The 25787-nt window shown below is 43.1% G+C and overlaps 2 long non-coding RNA genes across 2 annotated transcripts; one reads left to right on the top strand and one right to left on the bottom strand.

The window, feature by feature from the left end:
- Positions 1–2508: 2508 nt before the first annotated feature.
- On the top strand, positions 2509–23456 carry LOC145540741 (uncharacterized). Its single transcript, XR_014078529.1, has 3 exons — positions 2509–2600; positions 21135–21235; positions 22979–23456. It is a non-coding gene; the product is annotated as an uncharacterized LOC145540741 (long non-coding RNA).
- Positions 9161–12386, bottom strand: LOC145542684 (uncharacterized). Its single transcript, XR_014080071.1, has 3 exons — positions 12329–12386; positions 12133–12207; positions 9161–10802 (listed from the first exon to the last, which is right to left on the bottom strand). It is a non-coding gene; the product is annotated as an uncharacterized LOC145542684 (long non-coding RNA).
- Positions 23457–25787: the final 2331 nt, after the last annotated feature.

The following is a 25787-nucleotide window of genomic DNA, read 5'->3' as shown; positions in this document are numbered from 1 at the left end:
ATGGAAACTCAGATATGAAAGAAAGGATGAAGAGCATTGATGATGGTGAAATGCCAGTAAATATAAAAAGACAATACTTTTTCCTTTTTTGTTGCTTTTAAAAGACAAGTGACTGCTTCAAGGGAAAAGTTTAGCATTATATCATAGGGTTTGTAATGTACGAAAATGGAAAAAAATGAAAATGGTGCAAGAGATGGGTAAACATAATTTTATTGTTGTAAGGTGCTTACACTGAAAAATATTTTGGGTACCCCAGGTTTGCTGCTGTCCTAGTCTGAGTGATGGGGACAAGCACAGGGCAGACAGCCCCATCTCTGGGGGGAGATGGAGGAGAGGGCAGGGGGCCAGAAAGCCCCTAGAGCAAATGTTCTGCTCAGGACTGAGATGTTCCTTGGGCTTAGGGTAGACATTTGGGGTCACTAAGACGCAAAGACTGCATGAGCTTTTCTCTGCATAAGCACTGCTGCTGCTGCTGCTAAGTCACTTCAGTCGTGTCCGACTCTGTGCGACCCCGTAGATGGCAGCCCACCAGGCTCCCCCATCCCTGGGATTCTCCAGGCAAGAACACTGGAGTGGGTTGCCATTTCCTTCTTCAATGCGTGAAAGTGAAAAGTGAAAATGAAGTTGCTCAGTCGTGTCCGACTCTTAGCGACCCCATGGGCTGCAGCCCACCAGGCTCCTCTGTCCGTGGGGTTTTCCAGGCAAGAGTACTGGAGTGGGGTGCCATTGCATGAGCACAAAGAGCTAAAACTCTTGAACTTCTAGAGCTAAAGGGAAAGTTTGAGATGAAAATCTCCCTTCCTTACATCTTACAGACAGAGAACCTGAGGCCAGGAATGATGAACCACTTTGCTGTGAAGGATTGGCTAGGTTGTAACTATGTTCAAGATTTGAACCCATGTCTTTAGGTCCTGAACTCTGCTCTCTTCCCCACGCTACTTCCCTAAACCTCTCCAGGTCTTCCCAGAAGGGCTGACCCCCTGGCCAGGCACTCTAGAATCATCTTTGGATCCTCATAAGAGAGACTGCAGGACTGTTAATCACTTAATACCTAGAGAGCAAACAACGGGGTACCATTGACTGAAGGAAAGCATTCCCCAGGACTCCCAGTACAACTAAGAACCCAGCACGCAGCCTTTATCTTGTTTCCATCAGCATAACCTGCTAGGAAGAGAACATCAAGGCTTCTCCCTGGCACCTTATCACTAATAGGATTGGTCAGGTCAGTGGGGTGTGGGGAACCATGGCGTGAACGCTCAGCGTGAATGGGAGGATATTGTTACCATGGCTGCAATCCTATCAGCAGAGGAGAAGCTTTGCTGTTCAGAAGGGGAAAATCCTCCAGGTCTGTTTCACACTGAGGCAGGGCATCTTTCCAACCTGCTTCACTCCCTGGAGGTGAGGGAGGGAGCAGCAACCCCCTAAGCTGGGCCCAATTTGTTCCCCACTTGTAGCCTTAGGAAGGAGGGGGGGCATTCAGAGCCATGTAGAGATTCCACTGGGCTTTTGTCTCCTTACTTCTGAAAGTGTCTCTCATCATAAATAACACACATTGCATATTAAATGTGAATTTTTTTTCTTACTGCAAATAACTTTAAAGGACATTTACAATTTTGCTTTTGAAATGATTGGGTCACAAGTAACTAATTTAGTGTTGGTTATGGAAAAATCCCATGGACAGAGGAGCCTGGTGGGCTATGATCCATGGGGTCACAGAGTTGGACATGACTGAAGCAACTGAGCACGCATGCACTAGCTTTCTCAGATGTTCTCCTGAATACTGGGTATTCTTGCAAGGTGACAAAAGCTAATCGACACATTGTTTTCAAATGTAAGGAAACCTTTTGCACATTAAAAATTTTATTTATTTATTTGTGGCATGTCAGATCTTTTAGTTTTGGCATACGAGCTCTTAGTTGCAGCATGTGGGATCTAGTTCTTTGACCAGGGGTTGAACTCAGGCCCCCTTCTCTGGGAGCCTGGAGTTTTAGCCACTGGATCCCCCAGGGAAGTCCCTCCTTTTACACATTCTAAATGTAACCATTAATGAAGTCAATCTCCAAGTTCTATCCTATAAACTTCAAGCATTCTCTTTGTGTTTTCAGTTTTCTTTTCATATTTTGGAACCAATAATTCTTTTCCAGGCCTTAAGGATTTTCACAGGCTTTAGGCTCTCCCCTATCGCACCTAGTGGATAAGATGACCTCATCTCAGTTCTGCCCCTTGTTAGCCGGTCACCTTGGGGGAGGAGGGCCTGGCCCCTTCTGAGCCTTCTTTTCCTCAGTGGGTCTTTGAGGAGCAGAGTGAAGCAGACACTGCATCCTCTGTTCCGGGACGCCCTTTTGGGAATAGGCTGGATAGCAGGTAGAGCCAATCCAGAGCTTGTCTAGAGCTTTGACATACAGAACCTGGGGGGGCCAGATTCCCCCTACTTGGCAGGTGAGGGGTTAATCAGGCTGGAATCTGAGCCCAAGACTGGGGCCTCCGTTGCCTGAGCAACAGGTGCCTGCTCTGTGCTGTGACTCAGATGGATGTGGGCTTCGTGAGTGGGCTCCAGCCCCTCAGGACTTCCTGCCTGTGACGCTGGCTCCTGATTCAAGGCAAGCAGCCTGAGTCACTGCTGGAACTTCTCCCGCCTCCTCCAGCCCGTCATGGGACCTGCCTCCCCCTCCTAGGTGCTGGGACTGTGGGAGAGGATTCTGAGCGCAGCAGCCCTGGCGTGAAGGATGGGAACACACCCTTCCTGGCTTTTGGGGGTATGCAGGATGCAGCCGCCACTGCTCATCCCCTCACCACAGACCCAGGAATCCCCACCACCCAACACTCTATGCCCAGTGGTGCAGAACTTCTCACCATTTCTCCAACATCTGCTTTCCTGTCCCCGTGCTGTTGTTTATTCCTTTTCCTCCTGCTTTACTCGTCTGGGATCCTGCTGTTGACCATCCCCCTTTCCCTGGGAAGACATCCTTTTTCTCTTTGCCCCTATAACTCCACGCTCATCCCTCTGTCTTGGGCCTTATCTCCTGTCTTGTTTGAATTTTGGCCAGTCCTGCCTTATTTGGGAAGAGCTCTCTAGGAAACTTTTGGGCCACAGACAGTGGGATGTGTTGCTCTTTGTGCGTGCGTGCTAAGTCGCTTCAGTTGTGTCCGATTCTTTGCGACCCTGGGCTGGTCACAACCCTGCCAGGTTCCTGTGCTGTTCACCCAAACTCACTTTCCTCTTGCTCCTGGCCACACAGATGGACTACATTTCCCAGCTTCCTTTGCAGTGGCATTGCCCTTATGATTGATTGTTCTAACCACTGGAATGTGACAGTAGATACCCTTGCACTTTCTGGACTAAGATTGTTTTTTCTTTTTTCTTTTCTTCTTTTTGGCCACACCACATGGCTTGTGGGGTTAGTTCTCTGACCATGGATTGAACCCAGGCCCTCGGCAGTAAGAGTGTTGAGTCTTAAACATGGGACCACTTGGGAAGTCCCAAGACTTTCTTTTCTTAATTAATGTTGTTATAAAGGTATAATTTACATACAATGAAATGCACCTTTAAAAGTGTGCTATTTGACGAGTGGATGTCCCCACTACCAGATGGATGTACACCACCACCACCACCACAATCAAGTTATAGAACAGTTCCATCATCCCAAGGGTTTTTTGTAAGCCTCTGCAGTAGACCCTCCTCCCACCCCAAACACAGATATCACAGATCTGCTTTCTTAGATCTTAGGTGCCATTTATATGACATCTTAGACTATCATGTCAACCAACCCTAGATTGGTTTGCATAGTTTAAGATGTCATATAAATGCAAATCACACATGAAATATCTGGCCGGCTACTTTTGCTTAAGATAATGTTTTGAAATCCATCTATGTTGTTGTATGTAGTGGTAGTTTTTTTTTGTTTGTTTGTTTTGTTTTATCTTTTTGCTGAGTAGGATTCCATTATATGAATCTGCCACAGTCCCATCAATTTTAAGCATTCTGGTAGGTGTGTCATAGTAGTTTTAATTTGCGTTTCCTTGATGACTAAAGCTATCAAGCATCCTTTTGATGTACTTCTTGGTTGTTTGTATATCTCCTTTTGTGAATGCTTTAAAAACATTTCCTCATTTAAAAATTTCTTCTTATGATTGAGTTCTAGAAGGTCTTTATGTAGTCTGGATGCAAACCCTTTGTCAGATATATGGATTACAAAAATGATCTCTCTGTGGCTTGTCTTTTCATTTTGTTGAAAAGGAGAAAATTTTCATTTTAATGCAGACCAATTAATTGGTTTGTCAATTTTTTTTTGTTTTTGATGATTTGTTCTTTCAGTATCTTGTTTAAGAAATCTTTGTCCCAAGTCACTGGACGAAAAACGTAAAAAAAATAGATATATCTTTCCTCCCTCCATCTTCCTCTTCCTTTGGCTGGATGCAGATAAAAACAAGGACCTAAGGGGATGGAGAAGCTGTAAGATGAAAGGAGTTTGGGATCTAATCACTGCATGAAGGAGAGTCCCCAGCCAGGAAGGACCACCTTCCTCGGACTGGGCACAGAAGACAGAAAGGAATGCCTGCTATGTTTGCACCACTAACATTGTGGGTCTATTTGTCACGGTAGGTCAGCCTGCCTGGGACTTATATCTCTCCAGTTGTGCAGATAGAGTTCTTAGCCTAGTAATCCCCAGCAGAGTTACTGCCAATGATGAAAGGACCACTGCCACTAATCTCTCCTCTCTGTTTCTAAACATCCCCATTGACCTTCTCCAAAGAGAGCAGATGGTGAACTGAGAGGAAGATTTGCACACATCTTCACTGAAGTGTTAAGGTGTGGTACCTAAATAGCATTGAGCTGAGTGAGGTAAGGACAGATGGGGTGCTGTGTTCCCCCAACCCCTTGTGAACCAAAAGTAGAGAAGTTATGACCTTCAGCCAATCTGTTATCCTCTTCCTCACTATCTGGTCCCCCGTTCCCATCGGTTTGCCTTTTGAGTCTGTATGAATGCCCATTGCCTTTAATCTCTGGGGGCTGTCTTCCAACTCTGCCTTCTGTGCTGTTATCAAGTCTCTTAGGTTGGGTCACATCTTACTCCCCCCGTTGGATAGGGTATTATTGTATCAAGTGTTCTTATCAGGTCTGCCTTTAGTTTCATTTATGTTTTATTTTATTCACTTGAAGTTGTATTTATTAACTATAGGACAGAAACAAAATAACAATCTAGAGACTATATGTAAGCTATAAAAACTATTGATACAATGAACACTGTGTATCATCACCCAATATAGGGAAAAAAGATTACAAGTACCTTTGAAGTTCCCTCTTTGTCCTTATCACTTCCCATCCCCCTCCCTTCCCTCCTAGGGGTGATAACTATTCTGAATTTTATGTTTATCATTCTCCAGCATTTGTTTACAATTTCTCCACATGCTTGTGTCTTTATTTTTTTAAATTTTTGGCTATACCTTGCAGCATGTGGGACCTTATTTCCTTGGCCAGGGGTTGATACCTGTGCTCCCTGCATTGGAAGGTGGAATCTCAACCACTGGACTGCCAGCAAAGCCCAGCTTGTGTCTTTCAATTCTAATATATGGCTAGCACTTTCATCAGTAATGTATGAGCTTAATGAGGAATAATTTACATATCCTAAACTCCACCTATTATGATGGTATGGTTCAATGATTTTGGGGGGTAAGTTTGTAAAGTTGTGCAGTCATCACCACCCTCGTTTTAGAATATTTCCCTCTCTCCAAAAAAGATTCCTAGGGCCCTTTTGCTGTCATTAAAAAAAAAAAACACTCTAGTGGGTATGAAATGTATCTCATTGTGGTTTTAATTTGCATTTCCTAATGAATATTGATATTGAGCATTTTTCATGTCAGTGACTATTCATCTGTCTTCTTTTGTGCAATGTCTTTTCAAGTCTTTGGCCCATTATTAAAGTTGCGTTACTTGTCTTTTTGTTATTGATTAGTAGGATTCCTTATAGATTCTGCACATGAGTCCCTGGTTAGAGATATGTATCATGAATATTTTTCTCAGTTTGTAACATGTTTATTCATTTGGTTAATAGCATATTCTGATAAGCAGAAATTTTGGTTCGTTTGACTTGTTAATTTTTCTCTTATGCTCACAGCAAAAGCTGTACTTCTGACACTTCTGGTTAACAAACGTGTGAGCCACCTCCCACCCCCACCTCTGCCAAGTAATTCTCTGTGACATCAGTTGGTGTCCTATAATTTACCTCAGTTCTGACACTGTCTACCTGGAGATAATGCCAGGTTCTACAGGGTAAGGGTTCAGTCCTCCAGGACTTCCCTGCCCAACTTCAGATGCCAGTCGGAAGCCCACGTTGTCTCCTGTGCTTCTGATGACTCTGTCAACTGGAAGTTACCATGACCTCCTTCTTTAATTAATTTTAATGAATTAATTTGTGAGAGCAGCTCAGGAAAACAGTTTACTTATTAGATTACTGGTTTGTTATAAAAAAAATACAACTCAGGAACGGCTAGATGGAAGAGATACACAGAGCAAGGTATGTGGGAAGGGGCGCAAGCTTCCATGTTCCCTCCAGCATCACTCCTCTGGTACCTCCGTATGTTCATCAACCCAGAATACTCCCAGGATCTTGTACCTTGGGGATTCTTATAAAGGTTTCATCAAGTTTCATCAAGGCATGACCAATCATTAACTCAATTTCCAGACCCTCTCTGGAGAATGCAGGTTGGACTGAAAGTTCTATGCTTCTGATCATGGCTTGGTCTTTTGGGCGACCAGCTCCCATCCAGCAGTCCATCAAGAGTCACCTCATTAGAACAAAAGACATTCCTATGGCCTAGGAAATTCCAAGGAATTTAGGAACTCTGAGCAGGAAGCAGACACTTATAAGTATATATTTTTTATTGTCTCACATTTTGTCTACCCAAGTCTCAAAGATGTCATATTATGTTTTCTCTGGAAGCTTCATGGTTCTAACACTATATTTAGGTCTCTGATCTATCATTAACTCATTTTTTTGCATATACAGTGAGGTAAGAGTTGAATTCTTTTCTTTTTCATATGGATATTCAGTTATGCTCTCACCATTAAAAAGAAGACTTTCTCCTATGGAATTGACTTGTTCAAAAATTAATTGACCATACATGTGGGTTTATTTTTTCTGGATGTCCTATTCTTCTCTATTTACCTATTAGTTTATTCTTGTACCAAAACCATACTGAATTGAGTACTGTTGCTTAATAGAAAGTCTTGAAATTAGTTTATAGCTCCCAACTTTGTTCTTTTTTGGTACTATTTTGGTTCTTCTAGGTATCTTGAATTGTCATATAAGTTTTACAATCAACTCATCAGTTTCTTCAAAACTCCTCTTGGAATTTAGGATTGTGAGCTATAGATCAATTTACAGAGAGCTGACATCTTAATAACATCAAATTGTCCAATCCATGAACACTGTATATCTTTACATTTATTTAGATCTTTAATTTCTCTCCCTGGTGGCTCAGCTGGTAAAGAATCACCTGCAATGTGCAAGACTTGGGTTTGATCCCTAGGTTGAGAAGATCCCCTGGAGAAGAGAACAGCTACTCACTCCAGTATTCTGTCCTGGAGAATTCCATGGACTGCATAGTCCATGGGGTTGCAAAGAGTTGGACATGACTGAGCAAATTTCACTTTTAATTTCTCTCAGCAGTCTTTTGTGGTTTTCTGTGTAGTGGTTGCACCTTGATCATTAGATTCATTCCTAGGTATTTGCTTCTATTAATTCAATTGCAAATGATATTTTAAAAGTTTTCATTTTCCATTTTTTGTTGCTAGTACATGTAATAATAATTGACTTCTTATATAGTGACATTATATGCTGTAAAGCCAAGAAGCTCAGTTATTCTAGTATTTTTTTTTTGTAGATTATATGTATAAACACAGTTGTTCTGAATAATGGCAGTTTTGCTTCTTAATTTCCAATATTTATTATTTTTATTTATTTTCCTTTCCTATTACAGCATCTAAAGTTTCCAGTACAATGTTGAAGATAATTATCTAATAATTTTGCTATTGATCTTGTAGGGAAAACACTCAATGTTTCCCTATTAGGTACAATGTTGTTATCTTTAGTTATTTAAAAAAATGCCTTTCTTAAGGATTAAGGAAATTTAATCTTAAGTCATTAAGGAATTTCTTAAGACATTCTTTCATTATTTCCTTTTAAAAAATATAATGGGTGTTGAATTTTGTCTAATACTTTTTGTGAATCATATAGCATGTTATTTCCCCTTATATGGTCAATGTTATGAATTACCTTTTTTCCTTTATTCTGTTAATTTTGTGAATTTTAATGATTTTTCATTAATTTCATTGACTTTTTTCAAAATTTTTAACTTGATTTTTTTCCAGACATTTTCCAAATGTTAATTAACCTGGCATTCCTGTGATAAACACTACTTGGTTGTTATGTGTTTTTATATTTTATATATAGCATATATTTTACCAGTATAGTTAATATTTTTATAAGGATTTTATTCTCCCCAGTCATGAAGAGTATTTTTCATGGTTGGTGATCTATAGAAATCTGTAGAAATTCTTTTTTAAAATAATACCTTTGCCAATTTTTAGTGTTAGAACTATTCTTGCTTCTTTAAATGATTTAAAATATTCCCTTCTCCGTGATGTTCTGAAGGAGTTTGCTCAATATTGTTATTGTTTCTTTCTTAAATGTTTGATAAAATTCATTGGTAAATCAATTTGGACTTGGAATTCTTTGTGGCAAAGCTTTTGATATGTTATACTTTATAACTTTAGTTTATTTTAAACTTTATTTATATACTAAACTTTATTTACTATATAAAAGGTTTTTTAGGCTTATGCTTTCATGTTATGTTAGTTTTTGGTGAGTATATTTTTCAAGAAGTTTGTCTATTTCACCTATCAATTTATTGGCATAATGTTGTTCATAATATTCCCTATTGTTCTTTTAATAGATATAGAATCTGTGGTGATATCCTGTCTTTAATTCTTGATATTGTTAATATGTGTTTTCTCTCCTCTTTTTTTTTTTATTAGTCTTCTCTGGGAGGCTATAAATTTTATTAACCTTTTTCAAGAAACAACTTTGGCTCTGCTTATTTTTACTATTGTTTTGCCCAATTTTTATATAATTGGTTTCTTTCTTCTTCTTATTTCCTGTTTTCTGCTTACACTGAGTTTCATTTGGTCTTTTTTTGCGTCTATAGAAGCTGAGATCATTGATTTTATGCCTTTTTTCTTTATTAGTATAGGCATTTAAAGGTCTGACTTTTCTTTTAGCCTCTGCTTTCACTCTGTCCCCCAAATTCTGATGAGTTTTGCTTTCATTATCATCCAGTTTGAAATATTTTCCAATTTCCCTTGTTATTTTTTCATTGACCTTTGGGTTATTTAAAAGTGTTTTATTTAATTTACATTTGGTGATTTTTTAGATGGCTTACTGTTATTACTTTTAAATTCAATTTCATCACATCAGAGAATAAACTTAGGCTTTCAATCTTACAAAAATATTTGAGACGTACTTTGTGACCAAGTATGTGGCCTGTCTCGATGCATATTTCTTGTATACTTGAAAAGAATGTCAATTCTGTTGTTAGACAGAGTGATTTCTAAATGTTAGTGAGGTCAAGTTGGTGGATGTGTGCGAGCGTGCTCAGTCACTTCAGTCGTGTCTGATTCTTTGTGACCCCCATGGACTATAGTCTGCCGGGCTCCTCTGTCCATGGGATTTTCCAGGCAAGAATAGTGAAGTGGGTTGCCATGCCCTCTTTCAGGTGATCTTCCCAACCCAGGGATCCAACCCGTGTCTTCTGCATCTCCTGCATTGCAGGTAGATTCTTTACCACTGAGCCACCAAGGAAGCCTCAAGTTGGTGGATGCTGTGCTGTTCTTAGTCACTCAGTCGTGTCTGACTCTCTGCGACCCTATGGACTATAGCCTGCCAGGCTCCTCTGTCCCTGGGGATTCTCCAGGCAAAAATACTGGAGTGGTTGCCATGCCTTCCTCCAGGGGATCTTCCAAACCCAGGGATTGAACCCAGGTCTTCCTCACTGCAGGTGGATTCTTTACTGACTGAGCCATCAGGGAAGCCCAAGAATACTGGAGTGGGTAGCTTATCTCTTCTCCAGGGGATCTTCCCTACTTAGGAATCGAAGTGGGGTTTCCTGCATTGATTGCAGTAGATTCTTTACCACTGAGCCACTGGGGAAGCCTCAAGTTGGTAGATAGTATTGATCAAATCTGTATTCTTACAGGTATGATGAGTGTGAAGATAGATTAGGACATGCTCTGTTTTGGTGGGATTCACTGATGATTTATTTGCAGGGAACTGAGTTTTGGTGTAAACACTCTTATTCAAGATTCATACATGTCACAATAAGAGTTGATCTAAATCAGCAGATAAACAGAGTGAGCCTTGGCTAAGATTGCTTGGTTTGTTTAATTCACCTACTTGCTACAGACCCACTGTATGTCTATCCTATCTCTGGGGAGCTCAAGGAGAGAGGGTAAGCTTTCATCAGGAGGCAAGGTATTGCCATTATTGCCCTGTGATTAAGCATGCCCAGCTCCCATTTCCTTTAGAGCTGAGCATGCTGAGTGAGGTGGAGTCCACTCTAGTGGCTTAGATGAGGGACTTGATTGCCTTGGCACTGAGCATGCTCAGTGGGCAGTGAGCTGTTTACCTCTAATAGTTGATGTTCTTTGTGATTGTTGGAGTCCAGGAGTTGTTAAAATTCCGTTGCCACAAAATGGCAGAGTTTAGCATTATCAGTGCCAAGTGTTCATTGTTCAGATGGGGAACCTGAAGACCAAAGAAGGACAAGGAGTTGGTGAAGGCCATACCATAAGTTGGTGCCAATGCAGGAATAAGTATTCAGGTCTTGTTTCCTCTCCAGGGCGTGGCCTATTACACTATTTCAGCCATGGGCTGGGACCTGAGAGAGTCCACCATGGTGACTTCTCAAGGGTATTTAAACAGAGAAGATCCAGATGCAGTTTTCCTTTGGCTTCTTATTTCAGGAAACCTTCTCTCTTTTTCCCCCCAAGACCCCCATGAGTAGAGCAGGTGGGAGGAGAGGGGAATGGCCATGGCCATCTTGCTGTCTCTTGGCAGTGCTGGAACCCCCATGAATTGTTTCCTCTGGGGACTGGTTTATGCAGGGCTGAGGTCACAATTTGGGAATGGGAGCAGAGAGGAGTGCTGCCCAGAGATTTGTGGCTTAATTGCCCTGAGTGATTGAGAAGGCGAGGATGAGCAGGAAACCCTTTAGGGGGAACGGGTAATTGTTTGTGTACAGAACTCATATTGCGCTTGTTACAACATGTTTGCAAGCTGTCATGTATCGGTGGTGAGTGTGCATACGTGCATGTTTTAGTTACAGCAATTTATTCATCCTATCTCTCAATCTGTTGGAAAGTGGTGTTGCCACGAGGGCCTGATGGTTTGTTTTTTCTGCTTAAGCAAAACATAAATTATCTGGCCCATTAATATCCAGGTGCTTTAATCTGTTATTAGAGGAGAAAAGTTAAAATCCTGCACCAAGATGAATGTTTGCTTTTAAGGTGATTAATAATGCGCAGCTTCTGGCACATTCATCACTCTGCCAGTGGCCTCAGTCGAGAAAGAAGGAAGGAAACAGTCCAGGAATACTGTGGGTCTGCTGCTCAGTGCCTCACCCCAATGACCCTTTCTATCATCTCCCTTCCTCCAGAACCTTCACTGGCTCCCTACTGTCTTTGCCATAAAAGCCAAACTTCCAGCTCTCAGTGATGGCTCCATCCTATCTGCCTTCCTGGAGCACCTTCCTCATGCCCAGCCTTGCTCTGTGGGGGAGGCAGGAGAAGGCGGGAAGGTACCTCTGCTCTCAGAGAATTTTCTGGGCATTAACAGAGACAGTAGCAGCTCACGGAGAGGAATCAGTGCCCTCAAGAAAGTGAAGGAGTTTGGTGTTAGATTGGTGGGAATGGACAGCAAGGGCTGTCAGAGCCAAGAGAGGGAGAAGTCGACATGCTGGTCTGGATGGTCAAGGAATGCTTCCTGGAGGGGATGGGCTACATCTGGGCCTTGGGAAATGAGAAACCTGTGGATGATCACAATCAAAGATACTGGTTGTTAAGTACCAGCACCTCACCTGTTGTGTTGTTCTCAGACTCGTCGTACTGGATGGACTTGGCATGACCAGGACCACCAGGTGTCTGGGGGAAATCTAGTGACAAAAAAAGAGGGAGGCAAATAAAATCATGATAAACGTAAAATGCCACCCCCGCTACTACCATCATCCTTTAGTGGAGTAGGTGTCTCTTGTTTTTAATCTGCCGAAGACTTACCTTCTCGGGGGAACTCTCTTCCTCCTTCCTAGGTACTTCTGGTGGAACTGTCAATCCCAGTGTTCCCTGTACAACTCTGCCCACAGGGATTGGTTCAGAGGGAGGGCATGTGACTCAAGCAGGACCAATCAGATTTCTCCTGTATAGGATGGTCAGATAAAATACGGGATGCTCAATGAACTTTGAATTTCACATGAAAAACAAGTAATTCTTGTAAAATAAGTATGTCACTAATAGTGCGTGGGGGCATATTTATACTAGAAAACTGCTTATTGTTGATCTGAAATTCATTCATTGGGCATTCTGTAATTAGAAAAAGTCTGGCCACCTTACTTCTGTGGAATTTGCTCTGGTACTGGGGGTAGTAGGGTCTCTCTTTTAGAGTTTGAATTTATATGTGATTTCCCATATCACCTTCTCTAATTGGATCTCCGCATTTTTTCTCTCTAATATTTAGCTCCTTTTTGGTACTTACCACACTCCAGTTCTTGAATGTAACTTTTTGTATATAGGTTTAATATCTATGTCAGGGGTCCCTGATATAATGTGAGCTCCACAAGGCAAAGGTCCTATCCAAGTGGACTCCAACTGTCCATCAACATTTATTTGCGAGGATTCTTGAGTCTTCATTTGATAAGTTTCTCCAGAGAGGCTTTCTATTTGCTTTGACAATGCCTAAAATCATTCCTTGAGGTATTTGAGACCTCACAGGTAGTATAATTTTTTTTATTTTTTAGGTAGTGTAAGTTTGGATCTCAAAGTTGTGGAAGAGGTAGCTTGTGTTTACAAGAAAGTTTTTCCATTTAACCAGTGCCAGGGTCAAGAGAGATGAGTTTCCTTGCTGTCTCTTTGTGGAAATCCTGCTTTATTTCTTATTCACTTTCTGAGTGTGTAGCCCTTTGGGATCTCAGCTTTAAGTAGGGATTTCAATCAGAACTCCTGCCTTGGGCTGTGCTTGGGTTTTATCTGGCGTCCCCTCCAACCTCCTGTGGTCTTCAGTGAAGAACTTCAAAGTCTCTGGGGTTTAGCAGAAACCCTCAGGGAGAAAGCCGACTTTAACACTCATTTTCTTTCCAGACTTCTTATTTCCCTTTGTTTTAGGGCTTTGTAGATTTCTTACTTTTGTGCCAGCTCAGTAATGCATTTAAATAGATTAAAAAAAATTTATCCAACCATTTAGTAGTTTCACTCGGGAGAGTCCTTCATGGAAAGCAGATCGGTGCTGCCGTTGGAAACGAACCATCAGGTTATTCGTTATTAACTCAAGTTAATTTCTGATTAAAACCACTGTGTGTGTGTGTGCCCAGTCAGTCCTGTCTGACTATTTGCGACCCCATGAAACTGTTCCCACCAGGCTCCTCTGTCCCTGGAATTTTCCAGGCAAGAATACTGGAGTGAGTTGCCATTTCCCTCTCCAGGATCTTCCTGACCCAGGGATTGAACTCGTGTCTCTTGTGTCTGTTGCCCTGGCAGGCAGATTGTTTACCACCAGGGCCATTTGGGAAGCTACCATGAGCTTTGTCAATCCAGGTGTCCTATTTCTTCCCCCTCTTCTGTGGAGAGAGGGGCCCTGTAGTGCCAGTGCATGAGTGTGGGGTGGGGATACCTGGTCCCGATCTCCTTTCCATAGGGAAACATGGTCCACCTGAATGACCGCTGAGCCATCCCTCAGGTCACAAGGCAGTTTCAGGTCTGGTGACTCTTGTCAGTAGTGTTGTATCTCTCTAAGGGCTGTACCAGCACCCCACCAGGGCCTGAAGTCACAGAGAAGCACTCATTCCCACCGGGCAGAGGGTGGACAGCAGGAGTTCTGTTTGGGGGTCCTTGTCTAGTGACTGATACAGGGCCTGGCCCAGATCACCTGGATTCTAGGGAATGGCAGGGATGAGGACAGTCTTGGCTGTGGGCCTGCAGCTGAGCTGAGGCTTTGAGAGCTTAGGGCTTGACATAACGGCCTGGGAACCTGGTGAGTGAGTGAGTCTGGGGGTTAGAGAGTCCAGCCTGTGGCCTGGGGCAATGGAGGGGGGCTGTTCTGAAGAATCATATGTTGCTGGTTCAGAAAGTGAGCACAGACCCTGTAGTAACTGAGGATGTTCATAGACTAGAGGAGGAGGCTCCTTCTATTGTTCTCTGGGTCTCTTTGAAGGTGGATCCAGGATTCAAACGTTGGGTGGTCTCATTCTCCCATCCCTGTTCCTTCTGTCTGTCCTTCCCTTGCTACCTTCCTTTAGCTTAAAACATCCATTAAGTTTTTACTTACTTAAAAATAATGCTCATTTTTCTTTCTTTTTATAAAAGTGATATATGTTAGTTACAGAAAACTTAGAAAATGTAGAAAAGTACAAAGAGGTAATTATTGTTTACCCCAACTATTATTTATGACTATTATTTATATTTTGCTGTATGTATTTATATCTTTACCACATATAAATAATAGATACATAGTTTAATAATTTCTATTGTAAAATTTAAATTTATGTTATAAAATTGGATGATAGTCTGTGGCATTATTTTATAGACTGTTTTTTCCCCATTTGATCGATTATGAAATATTGTATCTCTCCAAGTGTTCTTTGAAAAGATTATTTTGAATGGCCCATGTGTAGATGGAATGTGTATTTCGAATGGTTCCATTGTGTAGATGGAATATCATTAATCAAGTATTCTGCATTTGAATGCTTTCTAACTTTTTCGGTCTTGCAAATAATTCCTTGAGGGATCCCCTTGTGCATAAATTTTTATGTGTAGCTCTGATTTTTTTCCCTATGCATCTATTGGAGTGGAGTTGCCACTTAATTTTTTGAGACTTTTGATAATCACACAATGTTGTTCTACAATCGTGTGATATATATTTATATGTACATATGTCACATCAAATGCCAAGCAATACTGTGTTCTGCAGAATTGTGCACTAAAAATGACATGACTTCTGGGAAAACCATGGTTAAGGCAGATCACTCAAGATTTATGCTGCGTTGTAACTGCAACACTAATAAACAATAACAATTCTAATAAAAATGCTATTTAAAAATTAATTAAGTATCCAATAAATAGAGCTACAATGGCGTTGCTCGAAAAGTTGCTGGCTGGAAAGGGATGTAAGGAAGGATAGGGGATGATAAATTACTGTGACAAGGACAAAATGTATAAAGACGCAGAATCACCGTGTAATAAGCACTTTCAAAGCACAACAAGCAGCCAAACCCAGCCATGAGGAAGAGCACGGTTGAGTGGCCATGAATTACATCCCACTAGGGCTTCCTGAGCTCAGCTGTGAGAGCATCCTTTTGGGTTCAGCTGCTGGTTCTTGGTGGCTTAAAACATAACCTTTTGGGAAGAATTGCATATGAATCAATGCAACTTCTGGCTTCTATTCACATCCTTACTTTTTCTGCCAGTTGCATCTGACCTCATTCTCATTACAGAAGCATAGGCTGCAGTCTGGATTGTGAAATTGCAGCCCAGAAAGGCTGCACAATTGACATTCACTGTTAGTGTGGAAAAGTCCTTAATTGTAATCTACACAACACTGAGTATTTGGACCTTTTTACATTTTTGCCAATTTGATAGATTAGACTTGGGATCTCATTTTAAAATGTGCATTTTTTAATTACCGGAGAAATAGACTATTTTCATGTGTTCCTTAGCCAATTATATGTCCTCTGTGAGTTGTGAGGGCCTGTCTGATGCCTGTTTTTCTATCAGAGTGTTTGTATTTTTCTTATTGATCTTTCTTTATATATGAAGGTTATTAATCCTTTTTTCTGTCAAGATGTTGTCAAATATTTTTCTCAGCTTGTCATTTGCTTTTCAGTTTTATTTATGATTCTTTTGAGATACAGAAGTTTGAAAATGTTGTCATGAAATCTAAAGGTCTCTTCTTTTACTGCTTTCCCTGTTGCTTTATGCTTGGACAATTCTTCCCTGTTCAGTAATCAGTTAAATATTTATGAATATTCTCTCCCAGACTTTTATTCTTTTCCAGTTTCTTTTTTAGTATTTCATTTTAAAAATTAGTCTTGGACTTATTCTATTGGTTAGTGTGATGTGATGATCTAATAATTTCTCCCATATCCCAGTTATCCCCAATATTTAAAAACTGTATGTATTCCTGTAAATAAGCTTCGCATATTTCCCATAGTATATATTAATCTCTTCTTGTTACCAGTTAGGCCCATTTAAGGTTGACATATACTGTTTCATTAATCTGTATGGCAGTATTTTCCCTATTTTAGTTATTATAGATTTATATGCTTTTTAAAAATATATTTAATTTGTTATTTATTTATTTGGCTGCATTGGGCCTTAGTTGAGGCATGTAGGATCTTTAGTTGTGGGATGAATGATCTAGTTCCCTGACCAGAGGTGGAACCTGGGCTGCCTGCATTGGGAGTGCAGAGTCTTAGCCACTGGACCACCAGGGAAGTCCCAGATTTATATACTTTAGGTATTTAAATATCTCAGAGTGCAATCTCTCCTTACTCTTTTTCACCCAAAGTTTTCTTAGCTAAGAAATTCACTGGTTTCTTCTTCCAGATAAGCTTAAATTTATTCATTGGGAAATTTTATTAGGGTTGTGTTAAGCCAGGAATCAGCACTTTTTTTTCCCTCTTTTTTGGTAATGGGCCAAATACAAAATATTTTAGATTTTTGTGGGCTGCATCTATTTCTGCTTTATTGACTATGCCAAAGCCTTTGACTGTGTGGATCACAATAAACTGTGGAAAATTCTGAAAAAGATGGGCATACCAGACCACCTGACCTGCCTCTTGAGAAACCTGTATGCAGGTCAGGAAGCAACAGTTAGAACTGGACATGGAGCAACAGACAGGTTCCAAGTGAGAAAAGGAGTACGTCAAAGCTGTATATTGTCGCCCTGCTTATTTAACTTCTATGCAGAGTACATGATGAGAAACGCTGGGTTGGAGGAAACACAAGCTGGAATCAAGGTTGCCAGGAGAAATATCAATAACCTCAGATATGCAGATGACACCACCTTTATGGCAGAAAGTGAAGAAGAACTAAAGAGCCTCTTTAGTGAGTGAAAGTGAAAGAGGAGAGTGAAAAAGTTGGCTTAAAGCTCAACATTCAGAAAACTAAGATCATGGCATCCGGTCCTATCACTTCATGGCAGATAGATGGGGAAACAGTGGAAACAGTGGCTGACTTTATTTTTCTGGGCTCCAGAATCACTGCAGATGGTGATTGCAGCAATGAAATTAAAAGACGCTTACTACTTAGAAGGAAAGTTATGACCAACCTAGACAGCATATTAAAAAGCAGAGACATTACTTTGCCAACAAAGGTCCGTCTAGTCAAGGCTATGGTTTTTCCACTGGTCATGTATGGATGTGAGAGGTGGACTATAAAGAAAGCTGAGCACCAAAGAATTGATGCCTTTGAACTGTGGTGTTGGAGAAGACTCTTGAGAGTCCCTTGGACTGCAAGGAGATCCAACCAGTCCATCCTAAAGGAGATCAGTCCTGGGTGTTCATTGGAAGGTCTGATGTTGAAGCTGAAACTCCAATACTTTGGCCACCTCATGCGAAGAGCTGACTCATTTGAAAAGACCCTGATGCTGGGTAAGATTGAGGGCAGGAGGAGAAGGGGATGACAGAGGATGAGATGGCTGGATGGCATCACCGACTCGATGGACATGGGTTTGAGTGGACTCAGGGAGCTGGTGATGGACAGGGAGGCCTGGCGTGCTGTGGTTCATGGGGTCTCAAAGAGTGGGACACGACTGAGCGACTGAACTGAACTGAACTGAAACCACAACTTGCAGGCCAAATCCAGCTCACAGCCTGTTTTTCTACAGCCCTTAAACTGTGGTTTTTATATTTTACATCTGTGAAAAAAATGTAAAAAATAATAAAAAGGAGGAAGAAGAACTATAAACTACATGTTCAGTTCAGTCACTCAGTCATGTCCGACTCTTTGCGACCCCACGAATCGCAGCACACCAGGCGTCCCTGTCCATCACCAACTCCCGGAGTCCACCCAAACCCATGTCCATCGAATCGGTGATAACATCCAGCCATCTCATCCTCTGTCGTCCCCTTCTCCTCCTGGCCTCAATGTTTCCCAGCATCAGGGTCTTTTCAAATGAGTCAGCTCTTCGCATCAGGTGGCCAAAGATTGCAGTTTCAGCTTTAACATCAGTCCTTTCAATGAACACCCAGGACTGATCTCCTTTAAGATGGACTGGTTTTATCTCCTTGCAGTCCAAGGGACTCTCAAGAGTCTTCTCCAACACCACAGTTCAAAAGCGTCAATTCTTCGGTGCTCAGCTTTCTTTATAGTCCACCTCTCACATCCATACATGACCGCTGGAAAAACCATAGCCTTGACTAGATGGAGCTTTGTTGACAAAGTAATGTCTCTGCTTTTTAATATGCTGTCTAGGTTGGTCATAACTTTCCTTCTAAGTAGTAAGCGTCTTTTAATTTCATTGCTGCAATCACCATCTGCAGTGATTCTGGAGCCCAGAAAAATAAAGTCAGCCACTGTTTCCACTGTTTGCCCATCTATCTGCCATGAAGTGATAGGACCGGATGCCATGATCTTAGTTTTCTGAATGTTGAGCTTTAAGCCAACTTTTTCACTCTCTTCTTTCACTTTCATCAAGAGGCTCTTTAGTTCTTCTTCACTTTCTGCCATAAAGGTGGTGTCATCTGCATATCTGAGGTTATTGATATTTCTCCCGGCAATCTTGATTCCAGCCTGTGCTTCCTCCAGCCCAGTGTTTCTCATGATGTACTCTGCGTATCTGGTACTCTCTTGCTTTTCCGATGATCCATCGGATGTTGGCAATTTGATCTCTGGTTCCTCTGCCTTTTCTAAAACCGGCTTGAACATCTGGAAGTTAAGTTGTTGTTTGCTGAGTCTTAATTTAAACCAATTGAATGGTCTTGCTAGGGCTGCTGTAACAAAGTACCAGGAACTGAGTGGCTTAAACCAACAGAAATTTATTGTCCTACTGTTCTAGATGTTAGAAGTCTGAAATTAGTGTATCAGCAGGCCTGTGCTCCCTCTAAAACCTATACGGGAATCAGTCCTTCTTTGCCTCTTCCTGGCTTCTGGTGGTCTGCTGGCAGTCTTTGGTGTTCCTTAGCTTGTAGCTGCATGACTCTGGTTTCTGCCTCTGTTTTTATGTGGCATCCTTCCATTGTGTCTCTGTTTTCACAGGGCTGCCTTCTTATAAGGACACTAGTCTTATTGGATTAGGGACACACCTTACTCCAGTGTAACCTCATCTTGACTAATTATCTCTTCAACATCCCTGTTTCCAAATAAGGTCATATTCTGAGGTTCTGAAGTTAAGACTTCACCATATCTTTTTAGGCAGGATACAATTCAACCCATAACATAAGTAAATAAATTTGGGATGAGTACAAGTTGAATAGAGTAGAAATAGAGAGTGCCAAATCTAACCACTCAACCACTAGGGAGCATCAAATAGACTAGAAATAGATATCTTTTCAATATTGAATATTTCCATCCAAGATTATATATGTGTTCTATGTTAATTATTTTTGTAACATCAAATCATCCTTGCAAACCCGGTTTATCCCTATATATTCATCAGTAGAATTTTAAATTTGTCTTGCCACTATTTTATAGGAATTTATATCTACCTTCCTAAGCAAGCTCAGTCTTTAGTTTTCTTTCTTTTTATGCTATGTTAAGTGTTATCGAGACCATGCTTCCTCCGTAGAATGAATAACTTCATTTTCCGTATTTGTCTACGTGGTGAGAGCAGTTTATATAGCATGGGAATTAATGCTTTCAGGAACGTCTAAAAGACTTCATCAGTAAAACCACCAGATCCTCTGGCCTTTTTTGGAAGATAATTTTTTGACAGCTCTACAATTCCTACATGGCTACTTCTCCTTCTCAAAGTAGACATATTCAGAGCTGAGTCATTAGAACACCAGACTCAGAGCTCTAAAAATGTGCTCCTGTACCTGGATTTACAAAAGGTGCACAGGTACTTGACCCTGAACTCAGAGAATGGCTTTGAGATCAAGCTGATGGGCTCTGATGTGGGCAGTGCTCCCCCGCAGAGTAAGTTCGTTGATGCCAGGTATCAACAAACTGCAAGTGCATTAGCCTGACTGTTGCTGACCCAGATATATCTGTGTACATTGGAGCAAGTGTGCAGTGATCAGAGGGAGCATGGATGGGAAACGGAATGTGTCATACTCTGCCAGTGGATGGTACTTTTAGCAATCACTGAGGCAGCAAAGTGGGGTCAAGGGCTGCAGACCCTACCTACCTCTTCGGCTTCAATAGGAACCTGCCAACTCAGGTATCCATCTTTCCAGTCCAGCTTAGCACACCAAGGGCTTGCCTGTTTCAACACCAGTCCTCACCATGTTTCCATGTCCTCCACAAGGCATGGAGTGCACCTGCTCCCACTGGGTACCCACCGGCGATAGTGTGTGGAACAGTCCATCAGAATATCGGATTTCTGGCCACTCTTTGGAGCTGCTGCAATCCAATATGTTTTCCCATATGTTTGAACCTTTCTGAAATTCTTCCATCTGTTTCTGGGAAATGTGAAGGAATTTAATGATCTTTTCTGGGGTTATTAAACCGACAGCTGTTGTCATTAATAGAGGACATTCTTTACTGCAGTGAACAAACGCTAGTCGTAACGTTAGCCTGTCGTATACGCTCTCGGTTAATGACTAGAGCGTTTGTCTCAAGACTGGGGTTATGAACATGGGGGGGTTCTGTTGCCAGCTTTGAAGATGATTCATCTTCAGAGTGTGAATGCCCTCACTTCTTTTCTGTACTCTAGGCAGCTTTTGAGGCAAAATGTATAATTGGCAAAAAACAAAATCGGATCCGCCGCCAGCCGTTGGCTTTCTTTGAAAACGAAGGAGCTCGAGTGCTGAAAAGGCAAGATTACATTTTACTGTGTGTTTCAATTTACAGTTCATTTTCTAGTAGAATGGTAGAGGCAGAGAAAAACCAACTTTTATGGTTTGAATTGAAGGTTATCTACACTGTCATAGATTGGGACCTGGGAAACAGGACTGGGCACGCACAGAAAGACAACAGGGAGGAGAGGGATCTGCCTCCCACCCATCCCCTGGGTGGAATGGGCTTTGCTGACTGATAGCCTTAAGGATTGATCTTTGGGGTTCAGCTAGCCTCATAGGGCCTGGTAGCAGAGGGATGGAGGAATTTATTATCTCACCAGGTAAGATTCCAAGATGTAGAAGGTGGTAGGTGGAGTAGGGAGGTGATGCAGTATCTGGGTACAGCCATCCCAGCCGACCTTGTCTAGATCTGCCAGGTTCTCCAGGAGGGGTCCTGGAAGAGCTGGGGCAGACAAAACCATGTTTAGGCCCTGAGAAGCTGGGGTATAAATGGGTAGTGATCAGAGAAGGAACCAAGAAGACCACCTCTACAAACAGGCACTTGGCAGTGGACCTGGGCCCCAGATCCTCCTCCTTGACCCCTCCAGCTGCCATTCAGGTCCATCGAGAGCCTGTGGTGGAGGTGGGGGCTCAGTGGTTGGCTCTGGATCTTGGATTAGTTTAATGGGGAGGCTCTGGCGTCTGTCACAGGAGGTCTGACAGGTCAGGAGAGTGAACCTGCTTTACTGCCTGATGCCTGAGTTTTCTGCTTGCTCAGGGAATGAGGAACCAAAACCCATAGCAGGAAGCTGAGAGGGCCCAGAAGTCAGGAGTCAGGGAGACAAGGTGGGGAAGGGAGGGGACAGTGGCCACCATAAGGTCACTGCTGCTCTCCTTCTCTAGTGATAGAGGGTTTCCTCTGATACCTCATTTATCCACCCATTCAAAACCCCAAACAGAGTACTTCCGTGGACTGACATTTTGCTCAGCCCTGGGAATATCAAGGGCCTGAGGCCTGCCCCCAGGAGCCCGCAGTCTGGCAGGGAGACAGACATTCAGACCACGTGGCACCATTGTGTGGTGGCTGCTAGGTAGGGGCACATGCAGGATGCAGTGAGGCATGGAGAAGGGGTGTTAATTAACCCCTGTCTTGGTGTGGATCAGGGAAGGCTTCCTGGAGGAGGCAACATCTCAGCCGGGTGCAAGAGGACAAACATAATCCATCCAGTCCACAGGGCGTGGGGGAAAGTTTTGCACAGAAAAGGCAGCAGCAAAAAAGCCCCACAGTGAGTGAGACACTGGAGCGGGAATGTCGGGTGTGAGTTGGGAGCAGCCAGAGATGAGGCTGTGTGGGAACCAGATTCTTGGGTGAGCTTTGTAACTTGACCTCACCTGAGTTTCTAGGCTTGCAGCTTGCAATAGTGTTTATAATTTGCTGTGATTTTTCTGTTGGCTTTACACTCTGCCCTATACGCCAATTAAAATATAAAAATCTAGCAAAGTATACAATAAATGGGATGTGGGTATTTGCTCGTGAACTGGCTGCTCTGCTTAAAGATTTAATAACTTCACAGTGTCTCTATATCTTATGGGGGGAAAAGAAAGAAAAAAACCATCTCTTGGCATGGTTGCCTTTGTTACCATCAGGCCCCCTCCAGGATCAATCCTTTAGGGGCAGCTTCTCTGCAGGAAGAGGTCTGTCCTGTGATATTTCACGTCTCATCTTTTCCCAGAGTGCTGGACACAAAGATGGCCTCAAAGTGTTTCTCTGTCTCTCAAGTTTCCAGATGATGTTGTGCCAACCATTTGTCACTGGGCAGAAGCTGGGGCCCGGATGTTTCTGGTTGGAGGATTCGGACAGCAGCATTCCCTGCCTCCCACAACCCACTACAGGCTCCTTTGTAATCTCTGAATTTGCACATGGGCGTAGAGGTGCCTCTTGAGAAAATCCACCCCCGCCCCAGATTTCACATGAAGAAGTCGCCGGAGTTGGGAGGGATTGAGACATCAAATAAAATATTTCTCAAATTCAAGCAATGCTTGGATCCCCTTTTAAAATGAAAATATTTTCAAAGAACCCTTCCCCCACTTTTGTTGAGTCAAGTAATTTCTATTATAATGTTACTTAAGTACGTACCGACATGAAGGCTAGAGTAAAAGCCTTCTGCTTATGGCTCTCATATGACTATAAAAGCAAAACAAATGGACAAATTATAGAATGGCAAACTACAAAATCAATAAAATTCAAATTAACAGCATTAATTTAATGGGATGTCATTTTATCAAACCTAAATCACCACGCTGCCCATGAACAGGGACTGAGCCGGCGGTACAGCCCTTGAGAGCCTGGCAGGCTTGCAGGAGCTATTTTCCACCCACCTCAGTTACAACTCCATGGAAGGGACGTCTTTGGTCTTGCCTTGGCCCAAATGCTTCATCCACAGAGCACGTACACCTCTGCCCTTTTCTTCTTAGCCTGCTGTCATTAGCAAAAATAAAATCTAACATGGTACCTGAAAAACGGAAAGCTATTTTAAGCCCCATTCCCTGTCCCCAGCACTCAGGAGGAAGTCAAGAACACTAAGAGACAGACCGATCCTGGCCTCATGGAGCCAGTGGAGAAAACCAGACTTACTCATGGAAGCGTTAGCCACATAGAACTGCCAACCATGTGATGTGATCTGGGCCCCAGCACTGAAGTGCCTTAGAAGGAGAGGTCAGATAGACACGGACGATTAGGGAGCCAACAGTGGGGACTCTGAGGATAGAGCTGACTGTGAGAGACTTGTGGGGTGTAGACTCTGTGTCACTGGGGTAGGGAACTCCGGCTCTGGCTCTGTCCAGGAGGAGGCACCTCCCCTGGGGGCTTTGGCCAGGATGCTGCCTGGAGGGGTAGGAGTGGTCTGCCCTGTGGGACTCCTGCCTGCTGCTTTCATTCACCCCTGCATCCTTCCCCTGACACTCAATGGGACGGCTTTCAGACCAGGTTGCTCCTTCGGGAAGGTTAAGCCAGGAAAATTCAGCCAGCACCAGTAGCATCAGCCAAAACAACAACAATGACAATAAAGGTTTATTTAAACAACAAGCATTTATGTACCAAGTCCCTGTATGAGGTATTGCTTGTGGAGCAATATCAAGGATCCAACGAGAAAGAGAAATCCTGTGAACAGACCACTGCAGTACAAGAGGCAAACATGATGAGTCCTTACCAAGAAGGAGGGAGGTTAGTCTAGCTTGCATAGGGACAGAATCTAGGCAGGCTTCTAAGAGGAGGTGGCCTCTGAGGGCCGGGTAGAATCTGGAAAGGTGGAGATGAGAGAGGAGAGTCTAGATGGGGTGGCTGCAAGAAATCCTGAGAACATAGGGGCTGGAGTCTGGCTTAGGAGAGAGAGGCCAGGCGTGGAAGGGCACAGAAGCGTTAGAACTGGTAATGGAGTTATGCCACAGAGGATAGTGATGGCCAAACAGAGGGATTGGCAGGTCTCCGACAATCAAGGCAGAGCCCTTGTGTTTTCCAGGCCCGGACTGACCCGATCTGATCAGTGAGCTGGTTCCATCCCTCTGGGAGTGTGGGGAGAGGGCTGCAGGAGAAGAGGCAGGAGGTGAGGACTACCGTCTAAGAGAGGAGACAAGGCTGTGGACCAAGGGGCAGCCTTGGATGGACAGAAAGGGCACGAGGTGACTGCAACCCATGGCTTCCCATCCCATTTGTTCCTGGTCCACAGATTTGAACACATGCAGAACTTCCTCCACCGGTCTCAGGGGCTGGAGATGCCCCCCACCTTGCTCTTGGGAAGAGGTTTCAAAGAGAGGGCTCTTGGAGGATACCCATTACAATCACTCTTTGCCACCCGAATCATATCTCCTCCCTCCAAGAAATTCTGATATATTTTGCCTGCCCCCTGTCCCAGTCCAGCAGCCTGCTGTCTCAAGGGCCCACCCTGCCCACCCAGCCTGACACTGACCTGGAGAACAAAAGCGTTACTAGAAATGGACTGAAGCACCAGATCCACACCAGGAAGCAGTTTACTTGACAGTTAGCATCCCTCTTCCACAGATTTGGCTACAAGTCATAGAGCATGAGGTCGACCATGGTCAATAAGGAGTCAGGAGAACCCCTTCCTGAGAAAGGGGGCTCCTCGGGCCCATGACAGGCACCCAGGTACCACTGGGTTTGCTAATCCTCTTCCCTGTGCCCCACTCCAGGCTGCTCTGGGAAGGCAGCAGGCACCCCTGTGTACTGTGTGCATCCGAGCCCAGCCCCACTGCACCGTTGCCTTGTGGCCCCCATCAGGAGCTGCTGGAGACAGTCACCTGTATCTTGGTGGGATGCCCCCAGCACCTGGCATGGAGTAGATACCCCATCAGTGTTTGCTGAATTGAACTGAATTGAAAGTATGTCAGTGATGGTTTCAAGTTCAGGCTCCAGGCACAGTTTGCATTGACTATGTTTCCATTGTTCAGCATCTCTGCTTTCATCAGGGCAGTGTCCCTCTGCCTCTCAAGCCCTCCCCTTTGCAAAGCCCCTGCTGCCCATCTTACCCCTGGACCACTTCTCTTCACTTTCTTGGTCCTTAGCGATCTGCACT

Source organism: Giraffa tippelskirchi, chromosome 3 (assembly GCF_054371585.1).
Source record: "Giraffa tippelskirchi isolate mGirTip1 chromosome 3, T2T-mGirTip1v1.2.pri, whole genome shotgun sequence".
In the NCBI taxonomy this organism is placed as follows: domain Eukaryota; kingdom Metazoa; phylum Chordata; class Mammalia; order Artiodactyla; family Giraffidae; genus Giraffa; species Giraffa tippelskirchi.
The sequence above is the reverse complement of the archived record's forward strand: the minus strand, read 5'-3'. Positions and strand labels throughout refer to the sequence as shown.